We start from the raw sequence: 15,068 nt of genomic DNA, 5'->3' as shown, positions 1-15,068 counted from the left end.
AACAGATGTATGAGTTAAGTGAAACCATTCCAGACCTATATCCATATACTACCTTTCAAGAAAGAGAAGTAGCTAGTCGTAAGTAATCAAGAAGGCTTACTTGATAACGGTGTTCACTTTATCTGTCTGGATGTTGTACATCTTCTTGAAAGCATCCTTGTTTTCTTCTTCTTGTTGTCTTCAATCTTCTTCATTGCGGACTCGGTGGTGAGTGGGTATTTCAGGATCTGGTAATGGTCCAGCTTGTTCCTTGGTAGTGCACTAATATATTGGTACTTGGGATTCCTTGCCTTCTGCAATGTCTTTGGCCTGTGAAATATGACTGATGTGCAGATATTCTTAGCCTTCTTCTTAATGGTTGATGCTCCAGCTTTGACAGCCTTGGAAGCTTTGTTAGCCAGCACCTTGGGGTCAGCCTTCTTAGTAACTACATGACAAGCAAATGATATCAGTACCATAGCAGCTAGAACACTTCTCATACAATTGAACAAAACAGGACATCCAAAAATCAAAAACCAATGGACACAGAATAGTCAAATCTATCTCATAACTGAATAAACTAGAGCAAGTATACAAAACTTAATAGTTCACCCTTACAGAGTTACAGACTCTACAAAAAGAAGGTAAAATTAAAAATGTTACAGTTAGATAGAAGTTTCATATTAGGTTACATATGCATATACCATCAAATTAACATGTGTAACTATAAGTCACACATCTAATTTGCATGTGTAACTAGTAGATACACATTCATTTAGCTTGTGTACCTAGAAGTTACACATTTGATTAGATGTGTAACTACTAGTTACACATATATAGTCTGCCAATGCTAGTTAAATGTGCAAACTGTCATGCATATGGCTTGTCTAATGTGCAGTTAAACAGATGTAATGTGCAGACCTATATCCATATACTACCTTTTGATATACATTCATTCAACGGAAAGCATTGACCCCTTTGATATACATTACAAAATCCATATACTACCTTTACAAGGATGCATAAGTCAACAGTAAAAACCAATCATTGACATGGATGCTACCGTAGTAAATTTATCAGAACAAGTTAACCTTGATCACAAAAAAAACATAAACATTTAAAAAAGAAGAGAACCTTGTGAAATCAGCTAATTACCTGTCACCACTAGCACCAGTAGTAGAAACTTAAAATAGTTCATCCTTTATCTTATCATCATCTCCTTCAATTCATCAATTCTGAAAAACACCACCAATGACTTCAAAATCCTCCTTCAAACCTGCTCCAATACCACCACCTCTACCACCACATCCTCCTCATACTCCTCCAGATTCTGCATCTCCACCATCAACACCACCATAGATTCGTTAACCAAACTCAACATATATAGTCAAGATAAGCAACATAAAAACACCAACAAGAGCCCACAACTATCTCCATTAGAATTATGAGAGATCAGCGTTTTTATTAAATGGAGAATTTAACTAGTATTATCAACAAATCGGCAGAAACAAACAACAAACCAAACATACCTAGATTCAAAACCTGTTGATTCAATAAAAATAATGTTCTTCTCCGATTTGAATAAAGTCAACGAAACAAAAATCAGAACCTTATCAAACTAAGAAAGTAGAACTACTAAATCAGGAAAACCTATTGAATTAAATAGAAAACCTTACCTGAAGTAGCTTCGAAACAACAAATTAGAGTCAATTTTATTTTCGGATCACATAACTAGGAATTTTAATTGAATTAAACAGGATTAGAAGGGAGAAACTTATCTTTCTCACTTTTTGTTGTTGAATCTTCAGATCTAATAGTTGATGATGAATTCCATTGTCTCTGCATCTCGATTTCGACTTATTCACAAACAAATGATGATCTACAAACATCATCAGTAGATACAGATACAGAAGTAGAGATTGATGTCATTTTTTCCTCTTCGTCGTACATCGGCATCCATAGATGACATAGATCGAAAACCACTAAATTCTTTTAGCAGAAGATAGAGTAGAACAAAAATCTCTATACATAATTGATTCTTTCTAAATCACAGATCGATTTGCTTGCAAATTGTTGATGTGAAATCAAATCAGAAGATTAGATCTTGTACAACCGAATAGATAAAACCCTAGAAAATGAATCTATGAGAGAAACTCTGGTTTTAGACGGAGAAAGAAAATGAAATAGAAAATGAAAGTATCTTCTGTTATTCCTCTTGTATAAATATTAAAGGGTAGCCTTGGTATTATTAAAATTCGTAATAATTAATTACGGGCCAGATCTGAAGAAAATTTGATTTTTTGGGCCTAGTAATATCATTTTCTTAAAGTATGTAGTTGACAGTGGATGATCCATTTAGTGGGGATTCTATATGTTTGAACCCATATAGTTGGGGGTTCTAGTATTTTTCACAAACAACAATGTAGAAGAATGTCATATATCCAAGTTACCGTATTTGGGTGCAGTCATCAAAGAAACACTTCGTTTACATCCCTCAGTACCGCTCTTGGTTTCTAGGTGTCCAAGTTCGACATGTAACGTGGAAGGCTATGCAATCCCGAAAGGAGCTCAAGTTCTTATCAATGCATGGGAAATTCAAAGAAACCCTAAATATTGGGCTAGTCCATTAGAATTCTAACCAGAGATGTTCTTGCAAAATAGCGACAAATCAGATTTTATTGGAAATGATTTCCGGTATATTCCATTTGGTTCCGGCAGAAGGGGATGTGTAGGTATTCCTTTAGTAGAAAGGATATTACCATATGCACTAGCGTCTCTGCTGCATTCATTTGACTGGAAAATGCCAGAGGGTGTCGAGATCGATCTTTCAGAGAAATTTGGCATTGTGTTGAAGATAAGCACACCCCTAAATGCAATCCCATTGCCCAGATTGTGTGATCCAAGCCTATATGTTTATAAAATATATACTATATACATTGTTCTGTATATTGTAATAGAAGAGTAGCCTTTATCCAACTATCGAGTGTACTAGTAAACTCAGTAGGGTTTATTTGATTTCTGTTGCTTTTATTTCTATTTTGTTTGAGCGGCAATGATCTAACCACGTGTAGGATAATCCTCCAGTTGTTGGGTTTAGGGTTTCCTCTTCTCTCTTCCCTATTTAAGACAACTCAGTTGTAATGAAGGAGGTTAATGATTGAAAAGAAATATTTGAGGTTGCACATTTGTGTAGAGGTTACTTATATCCCTAACTCGATCTTCACACACCATAGTGGTATCATCCAGTGGATCTTAACCAGTTTTCTCGATGACCGACGGTCCAAAAATCAAAGAGGTAGACGCTACTACAAAGGAGTTATGTCAATTAATGAAGAATCTTACAGATATTCATGCTCGTGACTCTGAAGATCGTGCTGCTGTAGCTAGACATGACGTAACGATGTCTTCCTTAGTTTTATTGGCTCAAGAAAATCGTATTAAGTTTGATACTTTAATCAAAATCCTGTCCAGACCACAAGCTCAAACTCAGTCTTCATCTCAGTCTCAAACCCCACCTTCTGGATCTCACTTTCTCAATCAACCACACACTCCTCTGATAAGCCAGCCACACAATAAAATTCCTAAACTAAATTTTCCTAGATTCAATCGTGAGAATCCTAGAAGATGGATAAGAAAATCTGACTGTTACTTTCATATCTATCCAGTGGCTGCAGATCAGAAAACTGAGTTTGCTTCTCTACATCTACATGGCAATGCAGATTCTTGGTTTTTAGACTATCACACTGGTAAAACTAACCTTCATCGGCCTTCTTTTTGGGAATCTTTTTTTGATATATTTGAGGATCTTGCTAATGATAATTATGTGGGGTGTTTCAATAAGTTATCTCATCTTACAAGTTTAGATGAAAATTTTGAATAATTTGAATTATTAAAATCCTTGATGCTTAGCAAAAATCCTCACATGATAGAAGAATACTTTGTCATGAGTTTCATTAGTGGTCTTAAGGAGGTCCACATAAGTTCAGTGCAAATGCACAAACCCACCCACATTATCACTGGCATTGTTTTGGCCAGACTACAAGAACAAGCCCTTTCTTCTCAACAATCAATACCCTCCAAAGTTTTCCTCCCAAAACACCCACCACATCTTCTTACTTTTCCAAATTCCATGCCCCTGTTTCAAAACCACCACCACCTTCCACCATCTCTCCTACAACATCAACTACCATTCCTACAAATAACCCACCCAATAAATCAGTCTACGTTCCACCTATCATAAGATTAACTCAAGAACAACAAAATAACAGAAGGGGTAGAGGACTTTGTTATAATTGTGATGAGAAATACCAACCTGATCATAGATGCAAGTCTCAACAACTTTTCATGATGGTAGCTGAGGCAGAAGCAGACACAATAATAACACCACCGCTTGAAGAACAACCATATGAAATTCTTGTTGAATCCGATATGGAAATTTCACTCAATGCTCTTACTGACTGTGCAAGTGTTGTACTATTAGAATTCCAAGGAAACTCAAGAAGCAACCGATAACTGTTTTGGTGGATACATGAAGTACACATAGTTTCTTGGACTCTTTCCTAGATTCAAGATTAGGCTGTGAACTATAACCTACATATCATATGCTGGTCACAGTAGCCAATGGATCCAGAATTGTTAGAGAACTGCTCGGTCGAACTCGCAAGCGTTGCTATCTCAAGCTTGTTTGTCAAGTTTAGTGATCAAAACTATAATTCTTGGCTTCTAGTCTACTTACAACAATGTATCAGACTAGGATATATTGTGTAGTTGAGCTTTAGACTTCACGTCGTTCATCAATTGAAGACGAAGAACTACTAAGGAGAGCTTGTGGAACTTCGTCAACAAAAGGTATGTGGAGACTGAAACTCATCTATCACTCGGAAAGTCTATTTATACTCTATCTCCTATTTCAGAAAAAAGTTGTATAGCTATATAGTATTCGATTTATACACATTTGATATTTCGAGTTGAGTTTAACTCGCTTACATATTTCTCGAAATATGTACTGGTAAGCTTTTGATTTAACCAAGTTCATCTTATATTCTTGACGAAAGTCAAAAGATGATCATGTGAAAATAGCCTGGTAACATCTTATATGATTTGTGTCAAACAATCATTTGATGTAGACTCGAAATGTTTCTTATTGATCATTCGATCACTTGAAAATTGATTTGTAGCTAATAGTTTGTGTGAGACAACTATTGTCGTCTAAGAATGTATCAATGATTGAAGTGGAGTTTAGAACATTTAACCTTAATTGGATTATAGACATAGTATGCGTACTTGCATATATATGTTGATCCAAGACCGGTGTAGTATGCATACCCGTATGCGTACTGGCGAGGTCAGGTGAAGTACGGGAGACTTGGTATGCGTACTCGTACGTGTACTTGCGAACTCATTTGAAGTCAGGGAACTTTGGTATGCATACCCGTACGCATACTGATTCCAACTGAAGTTTGGATGTGCGACAGTATGCGTACCCATTTGCGTACTGTCGAACACAGTCCAAGTCCGGCTACTTAGGTATGCATACCCGTTTGCATACTTGAGTGAGTTATGTTCTAAAATCGATTATGTCATGAAACAATACATTAATGAAATAAGGAATTCAATCTTTTGCAAAATGTGGCTATAATGTTCATGAATCGATTCGAGTGAATCAAACCTATTTTGCTTCAATTGTATCTTGTATACTTCTATGAGAATATAAACAATTGAACAACTCTAGAACTAGTTTCATTTGAACTAGTTGTGGTTAAGATGAATAAGGTTGATATGAAAGCGTTCATATGGATAACTTCGGTTAACTATTATTGAGCTAACAAGTTGCACACGTTTAGGTTTACTCATATCTAAATGAAGGTACATTTCATTTGTGTGTAACAAGCTAAGTTTGATCTAACGGTTGAAAGATATTAGCTTGAGTATAATCAGGTTTTACCAAGGTAACATTGATTGCAAACCCTGATTTGAAAATTATATAAGGGAGAAATCTAGCAACTGAGAAACTTAATCCCCCCACCTTATGTGTGATACTAGTTGCGACTAGAGTCAATTCTCCTTTAACCTTAGGTTTTTTTCTAAAACCCTATAGGTTAACGACTGAAAACTTCATTGGGATTGTGAATCCATACCCAACTATTTTCTTTGTGGTTGCGTGTTCTAATCTTGCCGGTTTCTATCGTATTGCGTACTATATTCTCTAATATTTTCTCGAGATTTAATCTCCGATAGGCAAGATAAAAAGTAGTCATAAACATCTTCATTTCATCGTTTGTGATTCCACAATAACTTATTTTTGTTAGAGCATAGCTCGGTTGAACCCACCAAGCGTTGGTATGTCAAGTTTGGTTGTCATAATTAATTTAGTGAACCAAAAATCATTTAAAGAGTCGCTTGATTATTTACTAGAGTCAACTTCGTATAGGTGAGCCAGAAAGTTACTAGGATATGAAACTTACAAGTATTACGTGAAGACTTGAAGAATATGAAAAAGTAAGGAGCTATATCGACGACATCATCCTTCCTCTTGAAGTTAGTAATATTTGACTTGAACTGTTTCATTCCTAACGTATCTTTCAAGTCGTGCATATTAAAAACATAACTGCGAAGCTGTGAATGATTATACTCTAGTTAGACATAGTATTAAGAAATTACAATAATAAGTATAACGTCTAACTTTTGAACTTAGTATATAAGACATCGAGATAATCGTATGAATGCTATTGTGTATGGGTGAATATTTCGTCCTAGGATTATTTTTTTTACATTTGTTTAAAGGAAGTACAATTCATAAACTTGTTTTGTGAATCGAAAGGGAAATCGCTAGGATTATTGGTATTGTTATTCATTGCATATCTTTGGATTACTAATACGTGTGTTTAGTATAACCGCTCAAAACTTGTTTATGTATCTTAGTAAAACTATTCACAATGCTTGACTTTTGTATTGGTATGACTTTCATTAGTGAAACCGATCTTAAGTAATCACCTGAGATGGCATGATCGATATATTATAATTGGTATGACCAACTCTATACATTGGGTAACCAATCCTAGTAAGAGGTGCAATCGATCACAAGTATGTGGAATCAATCCTTGTAAGAGGTGCAACAAGTCTTAGTAATTGGTAACCGATCCTATGACTTGTGCAACCGATCACAAGTAAAATACCATAAGTATGTGGTAACCTATCCTAGTACCTAGTCAACCAATTTTTGGAAAGCTAGTGTAATCGATCCTAGTACTCACATCGAGCTAGAACCGAATCTTTGTTTTGGTAGAACCGTGAAACCCATTAATGGTGATTTTATAGGATAATTAATCCCATAGTTCTTGGAACTCAGATGAACCAATTATAAACTTGTTTGGAAGTGTGGCAAATCGTTTCCAAGATTGTAAATATGAAAAAGTATTTACAAAGAAAAATGTTGACATACTTTGAACATGTGCAGTAATTCTTACCTTTTATTGTTCAAAAATATTCCTTAATAACTAAAGGAGAATCACGGATCGAAATAAATTGAGAATCTTTTAATTAAGGTTTTTAGTTTTATATGCTTTTATTGGAAATTCCTTGGTGTCCAATCTTCCTTGGTCTATAAATATTGAAGTTTGCATTTCAAGCAAACTAATCCTCAGATCCAGCAGAACTACCTAGTTGTGTTGTTACTGGTGGATCCGTCTATTCGGAGAGGAAAGTACCCTAATTAGGCGAAATATCTTACGACCGCTCGTTTTAAAGACTTCTTTGGGATTTGGAAGCTCTACGAGTACTGTTGGTGGGAACCAGATAATTGTAGTTTATTATTATTTTTCGATTGATTTGATTGACTAACGGTTGTTGAACTTTGATTGCACCTAGTTTGTTTATGCTTGAGAATATTCTCTTCTGATATAAGATTCACTCAAACTAGATCGAATTATCGACGGGGATATTTAGAACTGTTTGTAGATCTAAAGACGTCTTGTGATAATCCATCGTTAACATACTCCGTTCTGTGTGTGATTGGTCACAAGAGATTCAAGTTGTTTGTGTGCAGGTGTTTATTGAAGATCTAAGAAGATTTGAAGACAAAGAAGATTTCTTATTTGAGTTCATAATCTTTGGTGTGCACAAAACTTAATCTGTTGGGGATCCAACTATAATCGGTTTATCTTTGTGATAACATTGATTGATTAGTTGAGTAGATCAACATCAATACATTTCCTTGTGATTAATAATATTGATTGCAGAATATAAAAAATTACTTTGGTAGTTGTTGAATAGATAGATCTAAGAACCTGACAAAGGAGTTTATTGAGATAAACGGAAGAGCCTTTTGTCAAAATCATATCACGTTGTTTGAAAAGAGTTGTTACCGAACAAATTTGTTTTTCCTTTACTGTTTGGAATATGAACCAAAGGAATTGTTCCAAGTGCGTAACTTATTACAAGTTGGAGGCGCAGGAATACTGAGGGAACTAGGTGAACTATAGGTTTAGTTGCTTGGTCTCAACTATACGAAGTTGGTTTAGATTTTGCATAGCGGCTTAATTCTGAGAGTATTCAATTCTGGATAAGGTCCCGTGGTTTTTCAGCAGTTGCGGTTTCCTCGTTAACAAAATCTTGATGTGTCTTTTAATTTTCTATTTCCGCAATTATAATTGTTTTTATTATAATTAGAAGTAAAATACACAAACGTTAATTCCTAATTACTTGATAACAATCCTATTGTGTTTGGTTAAGTCCGAACTTATTATCAAGTAATCATGATTCGTTGTTGTATTGTCTCGATCTTGTATCCGTAGTCAATCACACAAGTTATCTTGTTGTCATATTGTCTCGATCCGTATCCATAGACGATCACACGAAGTGTGGACCGATTAGTTTTATTGTCTCGACTCACCCCATAGACAATCACTTTCGGAGAAAAGACTTATAGGTGGAATTTTTTTAGATTGAGGTATATTTGAGTACCATTGCCTTTTCAATTGGTATCAGAGTAGGTAAACACGAAAAGATCTAACAATCTATGTTTGGTGCGATCCAACCTATAAGATTGAATCTATGTATGGTTCAGTTAACTTTATGCAAGAGTATGAATACTCAAAAGTTTAAGATGTTACCAATTAGTTGACCCATGATCCAGGAGTTATGAAAATCAAGTATACATCTGAGTCGTTCTCTGATGGAAAAGAAGATGCTGATGAAGAGTTGGTAAAACTCCTAAAGCCTATAAAATCTCTGTCTACAAAAGTGCTAATATTAAAGACAGAGTCAAATCTTCTTAAAAATGAGATCAAAGATAAAGACATTCAACTGAATATTCTAGCCAGAGAGAATATGGATCTCGCTGTCAAATTAGAAGATCTTGGTATATCTCTTACTCAAGATAAAAAGACACATGACTCTGACTAATTATTCTGTTGTAATTTCTTCTGATGAAGAAACCAAAGGTCCTTGCTCGACTTTGAGAGATTGTGATAACAAAATTTGTTTGATCACATCCGAAACAGATCATGATGATGGTAGTATTCCTAACTATATCAAGTCAGAAGATGATGAGAAACCAGCTTCTATATCTACTGATGATCAGACGAAATCTTGTCCAAAGGAAACTTTGAACCTATTCCATGTTAGTGATCTTAAGGAACACAACTTTCAGTCACTTGACAGGAAACTTATACTTCTTCAAAATACGGTGGTAAAAATATCGAAGGAAATTTAGTCTTAAAAAACTGAAAAACCATTCCTCTGTAAAAAGACAGAATATACCACTACCCTATAAAGTCAACTCAAAATAATCAGAAGTAAGAGTTGATAATCGCTAGTTTCCCACAGATGGTATGTGTGAAATTATGTATGAGTTTGAAGAACTCATAGGAAATCTCTTTACTTTGGTTAAAGATCGAGTTGGACTAAAATATGAAATAAAAGAGACAAAAAGTGAACTTGAAACTTCAAATTAAAGAACTCGAAAAACAGAAAGTGGTTGCGGACAAGTCGTATAAGACATGCTTCAAAAGTTTGAGTAATGATGAATCTTCAGTAAACAATAAGAGCACCACTAGAAATTAAGTTATATACTGCAAGACTTAATCCAGAAAATATACATCAGTTTTTGATTTCTTTCAATAATTGTATAAGGTCTATTACGAATAAAACTATCTTATGAATAAAATTGTTATTTTATAATTTTTCTTGTGATAGTTTTTCGATTGCATGGCCTGTGCTTGAATGCTTTATATTATTGTTATGTATGTTTATGGGATGTTTGATTTTGATTTTCATAACCTTAATATTTGATCTCATATGTTGTGAACCCTTATGGTTTGGGTGACTTTTTGGTTTAGCAGGATTAAGTTCTATCCCATGTTGGTAGGCTTTATCAAAGGATCATAAGGGGTTCCGATTGAAACTCATGTGTGAAAAATTAACAATATGTTGAATCATATGGTTTAGCATAAAAGCATATGTGTTTCGAGGTTTCAACTTTTGCATCACATTAGTTAAAACCGATTTTCAACCTTTCTCTGGTAAAGGTTGGTCCTTGTTGTTATTCTTTTGTTTTGGCGAGAGGATGACAACAAAACGGGGGAGAGTTCTAATATGAACTTGTGCTTAGTGATATATCTTTCTGGGGTGAAGAGGATGCGGAGATTGAGGTAACGAATCTGTTAGTTAATCGTTTTCCTGTTTAAGAAAAGCCTGATTATATTGCATAATATTTTGCTTTTTCTTAACAAAATTTCGGTACAATTGATGTTTATTCCATTATTTGTGTATGGATGCCTGTGTGATTCAATTGTTTCCGATTAAGAAAAATAATTGTTATCTTTCTTTATGGTTTGGTATCAATTGTTCAGGCTTACAAAACTTCGGTGCAATTGCAGTACTATAATGTCTATGTTTGTTTCAATTGCTTCCGATTGAGGTAAATAATTACGCAAGTTGATTTATTTGGTTTGTACGAATTTTTTATGGCTTAACAAAAAGGTTTTCGGGATCAATTGTTTAGTCCAATTCGATTTTGGATAAGAGAAACTAAGTTAATTCTGATCTTAGTTAGACTTATCAAATTGGAGGTTTCGGTTATTCAAGTATAATCGAATGCTTAACAAGAAATGCTAGTTAACTAACCTAGTACTTGTCTTGTTTAAAAGTGAAAGGTATAAGTTACTATGAATAATTAGAACCTGATGAGAGAAACAGAATTAATTCCGATCTTTATTTTGGTCTTATCGAACAAGCGATTGTATTAGCAAAATAACTAAGGTTCTTAGTCAATTTTTGATTTGCTAAACTATTAGGGAAAATTGCTTCGAAAAATTGTTTCTTTGGTAACATATCAAAACAAAATTACCTTGTAGTTTCGGTTTTGATATTGGTTATTATCTAAAATGGTGTGTGGAACCCTCATGATTAACTCTTATAGGTTTTGCAAGTATTTTCAGATTTGTAAGATCCTTTCGGGTTGTCTTTTATTTGCTCGGACCTTTGTCATTTTGTGACAAAATGGGGGAGAAATATATGGAGTAAACAAGTGATTTGGTATCACTAAGGAAAGGACAATGGTGCTTAAACGTCATATCTAATGAAATAGTAAAGCATATACTAAGGGAGAGTAACATATCATATTGATACTTGATTTGATTTCCTCAAACAGAAACTGCGAGTACTAATAAAATACAAGGAATAACTTGGATGGTACCAAAGACCAATATCCAAGGATCAATCAATGACAATCAACAACCAAAGGTTGGATTACTCTAATTGATGATCTAACGCACAACTTGTATTATTTCAATTATAAAGATAAAACAATATAATGCGGAAACTGAAATAACACAGACACCAGAAATTTTGTTAACGAGGAAACCGCAAATGCATAAAAACCCCGGGACCTAGTCCAGATTGAACACACACTGTATTAAGCCGCTACAGATACTAGCCTACTCCAAGCTAACTTCGTACTGGACTGTAGTTGAACACCTGCGCACTTGATTACCTTAGCTGATCTCACCCACAACTAAGAGTTGGTACGACCCAAAATCGCAGGCTTTGACAGTAAACAAATCTGTCTCACACAGAAAAGTCTATCAAAGGATCAATCTGTCTCCCACAGAAAAACCCTAAAAATTTTGTTCCGTCTTTTGATAATAATCAAGGTGAACATGAACCAATTGATAATACAGTCTTATATTCCCGAAGAACAGCCTAGATAAATCAACCACCTCACAACAATCTTAATCGTATGGTAGCGAAACAAGATGTTGCGGAATCACAAACAATGAGACGAAGATGTTTGTGACTACTTTTTATATCTTGCCTATCAGAGATATTAATCTCAAGCCAATCAATCTGATTTTACTCGTACAATAGAATATGCAAGATCAGATCATACAACTACGATAAAAGTAGTATTGATCTGGATTCACAATCCCAATGAAGTCTTTAAGTCGTTAACCTGGTTTTAGAAGAAGAAAACCAAAGGTTAAAGGAGAAACGACTCTAGAACGCAAACTAGTATCACACGTGAGGTGTGGGGATTAGTTTTGCAGAGTTGCTAGATGTCCTCTTATATAGTCTTATAAATCAGGGTTTCGCCTTGGTCACAAAACAAACAATATCCACCGTTAGATGAAAACCTGATTTAGATTCAAGCTAATATTTCTCTACCGTTAAATCGAAAACTTAGCTTGTTATACACAAATGAAATGCACGCTTCTAGGTTTCTTAACCGTACCCAAACGTGTACATTGTTGGTTCAACAATAGTTAACCAAAAGGTTAGCCATATGAGCATTTCATACCAACCATATTCTTCTTCAGCATAACTAGTTCAAATGACTCAAATGAACTAGTTAGAGAGTTGTTCAATTGCAAGGAAATCTTATGTACTACACAAGAAACAATTGAAGCAAAGATGATTTGATTCACTCGAATCGGTTCATGAACTTTATAGCCACGATTTGAAAATTGCATTCCTTAGTCTTTATAAGTTTAAGTTCAGAAATCATCTTCAGATATATAACCTTCTTAAGTTCGAACACTAGGTTTGCGGACTTAAGCAACCGGACTGAGTTTACAAACTCCAGCTGAAAATCTCGGCAAAGACTTTCTGCCGGTTCGCGGATTGGTACTCACGCAACAAGTTTTTCAACTCCAGCAGAATTTCTCGGGATGAGAAGTTCGGAAGTTCGCGGACTTGGCAACAAGCCATTCTTACGGTTTCTCTTGATCAACAAAGTTCACAAACTTTGGTTCAAGGGATAGGACTTATGCACATATGTGTTTCCACAACAATACTTATGTCCATCATTGGTTATGTAATCTAAACTCTCATTCCAACCATCGAAACATTCTTAGAGGACATTATATAGTTGTTACACCATTTCTCGTCAAAGAAATTTTTAAAGTGATTGAAACATATCATGACTTTCGTCAATAGGTAAAGATAAACATCGTCGAAGCGAAACACTTACCAACACATATTTCGAGATATAGATAGGCGAGGTATACTCGTATCTAAATACCAAATGTATATAATCTAAGTCTATATATAACATACGACTTTTTGTCTCAAGAAGTAGGAGATAGAGTAGATAGACTTTTGAGTGACAGATAAGTTCAAGTCTTCACATACCTTTTTGTCGAGAAGTTCCACCGGTTCCTTGAGTAGTTCTTATTCTTGTATGATGAATCGCCATGAAGTCCTTGAGCTCAACTACACTTTCTATCCTAGTCCGAGACTTAGATATAGTAGACTAGAAATCAAGACTTATAGTTTTGATCACTAACATTGAAAAACATGCTTGAGATAGCAACACATGCGAGTTCGACCGAGCAAAACCCAAGTAACTAACCCTATAGTTCACCTAGTTCCGTTTGTATTCCCACGCCTCCGACTTATGAATAAGTCACGTACTTGGAACAACCCCTTTGGTTCGTATTCCAAATAGTAAAGGAACAAGAAATGTTTGGTATCTACTCTATTCAACCAAGTGATATGAGTCGGACAAAGGCTCTTTTGTTTATCTTAACATAAACTCCTTCGTCGGGTTTAGATCTATCTTATGTTCAATCACCCAAAGGTAATCGATTAAGATTAAGACAACAACACCATTAATCCGAAGAACCGTGTTGATGCCGATCTACTCACTTAATCAATCCAATCTACCAAAAGGATAGACCGATTATTAATTGGATCCTCTTTTACCCAAACAAGTATTGTGCACATCAAAGATTATAAAACCCAAGTCAGATCTTCAATATCTTCTTTGTCCTCAAATCTTCTTAAATCTTCAATAAAAACCTGCACACAATCACTTGAATCTCTTGTGCTCAATCACGCACAGAACGGAGTCTGTTAACAATGGATTATCACAAGATCGTCTTTAGAAGTAACAACAGTCTAAGATCCATGTCGAAACTCTGAACTAGTTTGTGTGAATATCATATCAGAAGAGAAGGTTCTCAAGAATAAACAAAATAGGAGCAATCAGATTTCAACCACCGTTAGTCAATTAAATCAATCGAAAACAAAGATAAACCGAAATTATCTAGTTTCCCACCAACGGGTCGCGCTAGAGCTTCTCAATCCCAAAGAAGACTTTAAAACGAGCGGCCGTAAGAGATTTCACCTAACTAGATTACTCTCCTATCCGATAGGAGGTTACATGGTAGGCCTCAAAGATGTTATATTTAAATGCAAAATGATCCCCGGCAGCGGCGCCAAAAACTTGGTGGGCCCGGGGAAGCGTGAAAAATTAAGCGTAATAAAAACGGGCCTACAGTAATACCGCAAGTGCACGGTCGTCAGTTGTAGCTCGTGCAAGTACGGGTCGATCCACAGAGACTGGGTGTGTTTTGGAGTGTGTAGCTATTTTGGGTTTCTAAATTGCTATTGGGCCTAATGGGTTTGTTTTTAACAATGAAATGAACTGAGCTTGGGCTTTGGTCTCTGAATTAGGCTTTTGATTAAGCCTGAATTGGATTGGGCCTTTAATTGAGTTCAGGCTTTTGGATTAAGCCCACAGTTGACTGAATTGGGCTTTGAGCCTTAACCTAAACTGTGGCTGGGCCTTAATGAACTGGGCTTTGAGC

At 35.3% G+C, this 15,068-nt stretch overlaps 1 pseudogene; it reads left to right on the top strand.

Annotated features, from left to right (window-relative positions):
• Window positions 1–2,944, top strand: part of LOC113305384 — a 70,896-nt pseudogene extending 67,952 nt beyond the window's left edge.
• The last annotated feature ends 12,124 nt before the right edge of the window (window positions 2,945–15,068 follow it).

This window comes from Papaver somniferum, chromosome 8 (genome assembly GCF_003573695.1).
Source record: "Papaver somniferum cultivar HN1 chromosome 8, ASM357369v1, whole genome shotgun sequence".
NCBI classification, from domain to species: domain Eukaryota; kingdom Viridiplantae; phylum Streptophyta; class Magnoliopsida; order Ranunculales; family Papaveraceae; genus Papaver; species Papaver somniferum.
This window is presented reverse-complemented; position numbering and strand designations above follow the sequence as displayed.